The following is a 6,233-nucleotide window of genomic DNA, read 5'->3' as shown; positions in this document are numbered from 1 at the left end:
CCTTTATTATATTAGATTTGTGCTGCAGGATCGTTTGATGAATGATGTTTTATTCATCAAATTATTACAGAGCAAGGAGCAACCAATGTTGATCCATATGAAACACAGAACAAATGGGCTGACATTCTGTCACAAGTACTGTGGAGTCACCTCTGTGAATATTGTTAGTGTAGCAGGCTTGCCTTTCGGAGCTTGGGTTGAGTCCCAGGCTTGAAATCTTGGTGTTTTGATTGGTGGAGCCCATCCACCAATCAGGAGGCAGCAAGAGTCATGCCCTTTTCCTGAGGGGAGGGGAAGATGAGCTTCCTCTCCCAGGACCAGATTGAAGACTGCAACACTCAGGTCTGGAAGACTTCAGGAGCAGAGCCCTTGAGAGTATAAAAGGAGCTGCATGCCCAGCATGAGGGGAAACACATCTAGGACAGAGACAAAAGAAGAGTGGGACTTAGAAGAACTGAGGAGAGCTGCTCAGAAGGGTGATCCAGTAGCCCGGAAGTGCCCCTGAAGACTTCCATCAGTGGGGAATGGTGGATGGCTCCAGTGGCTAGGCTTTCAGTGTGCAGCACAGCACACGGCATCCAGACCCTGGGAGATGCATTAGGCGGCTCAGGTCTACAACCTCTGGCATGCAGCCAGAGCAACGGTGCACAGGCCAGTGCATGGAGCAGGATCTTTGGAGTGCTTGGGTGGCTCAGGTCCTCAGCTCCCAGAACGAGGTTGGGAGCTTGGTGCAGGAGGCACTGCACAGAGGGTCTGGGAGCAGACTGAACCTGGTGCTGCACGAGGCAGCCCAGGTCTCCAAACCATAGCAAAAAGGTGGAGTCCAGGAAGCTAGATGGGCCAAGCCAGAGGCCCCAGAAGCCCTGTGTAGAGGAGCCCTGTTCCAGGGGGCAGCGATCCCCACCCTCCTGAAGCTCACCACAGGCAAGAGAGCAGCTTGCCGCAGAGGACAAGGGCCACCCTCCAGGCCTGGGAACCGTGAGTTGCAGGGAAAAGAGGATTCCTACAGGGCAAGGGGAGGAGTAGAGTCCTAGGACTCTGCTGAAATCCCCTGTTGCTATTATTTCACCTGTTGTTTATTTGTATTTATTTGCAGTTTATTTATTGTTCGCCCATCCTTATCTACAGTTTATTTGTTAGCTATCTATGTTACTTTGGGGTTTATCTGTTTCAGATCAGATACTTACCTGTATCTGGAGCACTGGCGTAAGGTTTTATAGCATTTACCCAGAGAGTATCATTTATGTTATTTGTTTATATAGATGTAGATAGAGAGAGAGAACATATGTTTATATCCATGTTTCTTTTTCTTGTGATAAGTTAACTATATACAAATTTATTTACATTAAGTTCCCTGACTGTCCTGGCCTGGTTCAATAGGGATGGAGGGAAACTGTGCGGTCTGCAGCTCCCCCACAGCACACCTGCCAGCTGACAATTCCCTTTAACTAGAGAAAGAGAATATATACCCAAGTTACCTGGACTACATTAATAACAAGGTTTATCCCTTTCAGCAAGCACCGTGTCAATATTAAGGCACAAACTATGTGAGGAAGGGCTTTGGCATGTGCATACTGGTAAGTAACTCAGCTTCACTGCACTTTTTCCAGCAGATTAATTCTGCACAGGAATTAGAGAGCTCATTTGGTAGGGAGACCTCCAAGTGACCATATAGTGTGCTGTAATGTCATAGACATTCATAAGTTATAATGCCATATGGCTTGTCTCATTTGGGAGTTAACAGAGGCATGGACAGATTAAGGACCCAATCCCACAAAGTGGTGAGGGTCCTTGGCTCTGATGGATGTTTAATTGAGAATCATAAGTTATAAAGCAAGACTCTGGCTGATGGAAGGGCATATGAGGAATCCTGAAATCTCCTAACAAGTAAACTCCTTCCACTTTAAGTGGTTATGTTGGTGAATGTAGGCAAATTTTTTGTTCTAACTTTCTTTGATCTTCCTGAAATCATATTAAGTAGTGAGTCTTCATGCAGTGCTTCACTGCCCTATTCCACCCTCGCATACTCCTATCATTCCTTTAAATTAGAGCATGCCTCTTAAAGTGCTGGTGTATTTTTACATCCAGTCATGTGAAGGAGCTCATTTTTTTTCCAATCTTGGTAAAAGGCACACTCCTAAATCAAAACAATTTTGTCGTATTATGAAAACAGATTTTTGCGAGTTTATATTGCTCACTGTCTCTGGGTATTTGTATAGGCCTGGAGCAAGAGTTCAGGGGGGAGGAAGATTCAGGTGTTACAGTATGGAACACTGGATAATGTGCTGTCACTAGAATCTAACATCTGTGCTGCTTAACACAGTGAAGACTTTCAAGAGGCAGGAGGGATGCAATGGACTAGAGATGTGAGGTGATCAGCATAGTTACCAGAGAGACCAATGACACACTGGTATAAATTACACAGTGGTTGGCTCAGGCAGAGTGCCATGGTGAACCTTCATACATTACTAGCTGCATAACACAGACGATCCTCTAAGGACTCATTTTTAATGCCATGAGTCAAGCTGTACTCAACTTCTTTCTTCCCCATATAGAAGAGTCTCTTGCTTACTAGTTAATGAATCATTAGATGATCTGTTCTTATGCAGCCCTGATGCTATAGCAGTTTACAAGAATCTATTTAAGACCCATTTTAAGATGGGCAAAAAAGCCGGATGCAGATGTTCAGGCACGTACAAACCTCTTTGCAGTGCCACAAACTGCACATCAAAACACGCCCCACGCTGCAAATCTGGGGGCAAAGTTTTCTACTGGGAAATCCTAGTAGCAAAAACAAACCTTTAAGAAAAGAGTGTCACAGTGCACACCATAGGAGTGTATGCCAGCAGACAGAGGCTTGGTTCTTCAGGGAGACACTCTGGCTGGCATGCTGGGAGAAGTGGGAAAGAGCAGTTTGCCCAAAGCAGGGCGTTGTGCCCCACACCAAAGTGCACATGCAGGGGCATGCACAGAGGCAAAAAATAATGCCGCTACTTATTTTTGTCACTACAAGCACACGCCCCTGCATGTGGAGATGTGCTCAAAGGGAACAGCTTTACCTGGGTATAGGAGTTCCCTGGAGGTGTATTTTGGGATTCCATGAAGCATAAAATGGCAGTAAAGCCAATTCAAGAAAGCTACATTGAAGGATTCCAGTAGTCTTCCTAGCCAAAGTTCTCCTTTGTTTCTAGGGCTAAAGTGGCATCTACCCTGGGCCAACTTCCCTGTGACTGCCATCACACTACACTGAATGCAAGAGGACAAGAAGCTCTCTGCCCATAGTTGTACTCCGAGTTGGTTGGGGTTGAATCCTTTGCATGGTGACCCCATAACCTAGTCCTTTCCTTTGCAGAACATCTGCACTCGAGAAGATGAAGTCAGTATTTATGACAGTATTTGATGTTAGGAGACTAACTCAGAGTGACCCACAGAGACAACAACAATATTCCCAGGCCCACCCTTTAAGTACTGACCACCCCTCCGCAATAAATTTCAAACAAAACAAGGAATTTAAGGCATTCAAAGCATAAATGAATTCAGTAATGCATTTACCTCAGTAGTACATGAGGCAAATCTCTCATGTACCAGAGGTATTTCCCTCATTTAGGGCAAAAAAAGAAAAAAAAAAAAAATCCTATATAGAAAGCAATGCCTTTACATGGAAAAAGAATGAAGGCAATGCTCTTTCCAAAAGCACAAACTCGCTGTCTATTGTTCAGTTTATGGCTTTGTTTTTTTTTTTGTTTGTTTTTTGTTTTTTTGTTTTTAAATGAACAAAGTATTGTAGACTCTTTCTGAACCAAGAAAAGAGGAATGAGAATTAAGCCTCCTTTATGCTGGGCTTGTGGTTTGGGAGCAGGCATTGTTTCAGCATGATATTGTATTATTCTTACTGATGCTATAGGCTATGAAATAATTTTAAAATGTAATTGCTGATGTTTTATTGCCACATAACATAAAGATTAGCCTGATTATCTGGTAAAATCAAGACACCACTTACTCCCAGGATTATCACTGTTAAGGAACTGAATTGGGCTCCAGATGTTGTCCCAGAGACAAGAAGACAAGAAATTCTTCGAATCTCATGAACATTTTTTATGAAGCCATAGGATTGGCAATGGCCTCAAGGTTCATTTAGCAATCTAGGAGTTGAATTCAACTTCCTCTTGTTTTTAGTGACTGGCAGGTAAGAGATGTATGGCAGATTACTTGCAGCAAATCTTGGGAAAACAATATATAAAAGCAGGGTCACAATATTTTATGAAGAAAAACACTTGTTCCACTCTTGGCTTGAGTACAGTAATGCTCTTGTTGAAGCTACTGATCTTCTAGGATAATGCTGAGTACCTTCTCCCACTGAAGTCAGCAGGAGCTCAGGACACTGGACCCCCTTTTCAGGATTAGGCTCTGGAAGTGTAGAGTGGCCAAATTTAAAAAGGGGTATTTTTGGCACCACAGAATCAACACATTGTGACTGTTACATATTCCTGGGTGTTGAGAGAGGGCATAGGGAATTTTTGATAGAACTAGAACCAGAACCCAGGGGTCCTGGTTCTTATTTTTCTGTACTGCTTCACTATTTGTAAAATAAATTGATTTTTTTTGAAAGATAGATTGGTAAACTGAAGCAGAGATCATTCTCTCTCCAATGCCTCTCCGATATAAAAATAAAGTTAGCCTAATCAAACTGTTTTCAGTAGCTCCTGAAGGCTAGATGAAGTATAAAAGCCTACATTAGAATCTCTGCACCCCTTTCAAAATGTTTGCCTGCAACAATCCTTGAATTTGCATGTCTTGCAGACAAGTATATTATATTAAGAGGCCATAAAGGGAAGGAAAAAAAGAAATAAAATAGTCACCAATGGACTGCAAGAGAACTCCGTTATTGCATATGAAATGAATGAATATATTTGTTAATTTCTTTTGGAATTCTGCAAATAAAACAAGCATGAGAGATCTGAGATAATATATTCCCTGCACATAGGCCTCTCTTACTTACGGGTCAAGAAATCAAAGTCAACAGCCCTCCTAAGGCAGTCTTTATACCGATCTTTATCACTGCAAAATTGTTTAATACCCAATGATCTAAAAGATTAAATAGAACACAAAGACTGGAAAGATCAAGAACTATGGTAAAAACAACAAAAACTAGAAGCTTTTTTTCCATTTTCAGTTAAGTTTAGAAGGTACTGGACAGAAAATGCATGCTCACAGCTGTCAATCACTGACTAGCTACAGGACAGGGGACTGATCTGTGTTCATGATACAGGTCTAGTCTTGTGCAGGGCAGGGCATACCCATTCAAGCATCAGTTTTCAGGGTGAAACAGAACACTGCTTATGCTAGTGCCAATTAGAAGGCTGTCTGTGTAGTTCTCAGAATACAGGTCTGTAAAGAACCAAAACCAACCAATTTTGCAAAACTGAAGGATGGGTTAAACACATGCCAACCTGTTTTCGCAATGCAGGCTATTAGAATCATTTAATAGAATCAACTGCAAATGTCCAAAACACCCCTAAACAAAAGCCACAATCACTGCACTGCAGGCATTTTCTACTGGTTATTAACATCTTGCTTTACATAGTCAGATACTTTTAGAACCAAAATCTTTAACAGTAATCTGTGCGTACAAGCTTTTTTCTGCACCCGGTAGTAGAATTCATGAGTATAATACAATTAAGTACCCAAGAAACTATAATGTTTCTTGATGGGACTCTGCCCATCAAGTGACAGACTTTTTACTTTAATCTCTTTAGTTTGCTGCCACTTACTAGAAGAATCAAAAGAACTCTGCCTGACACAATTCTAATAGCTGGGGAACCTAGTATCCACCTAATTATAGAAGTAGGCAGGGGGCAGCTTCTCCTCACATATCCATCACAACAACTTACCATAACATGGAAGTACCACTGCCTTGCTTCTCTAATACCTGGGAGAATGATAGGCCTTTAGGCTCTTCAGGGTTACCTACAGTCAAAAAGCCAGAGGCTGAATCAGTTCAATCTTTGTGCGTTAGGCTAAGCCGGGGTAGGCAACGTTTTTTGGCGGGAGTGCTGAAAAACACCGCAATGCCTACCTCTGAAGGTGCCGGAGTGCTGGCATGGAAGAAAAACAAAATGAGGGCAAGGGGTACATGGCAGGATGTCCTGCTTGTGCCCCTCACCCAAAACCCCTGTCCCCCAGCCCTACTGCCCCTTGCCCCCCACCCAAAGCCCCTGCCCCACAGCCTGGGC

Source organism: Crocodylus porosus, unplaced genomic scaffold (genome assembly GCF_001723895.1).
Source record: "Crocodylus porosus isolate Cpor-Errol unplaced genomic scaffold, CroPor_comp1, whole genome shotgun sequence".
Lineage (NCBI taxonomy): Eukaryota > Metazoa > Chordata > Crocodylia > Crocodylidae > Crocodylus > Crocodylus porosus.
The sequence above is the reverse complement of the archived record's forward strand: the minus strand, read 5'-3'. Positions refer to the sequence as shown.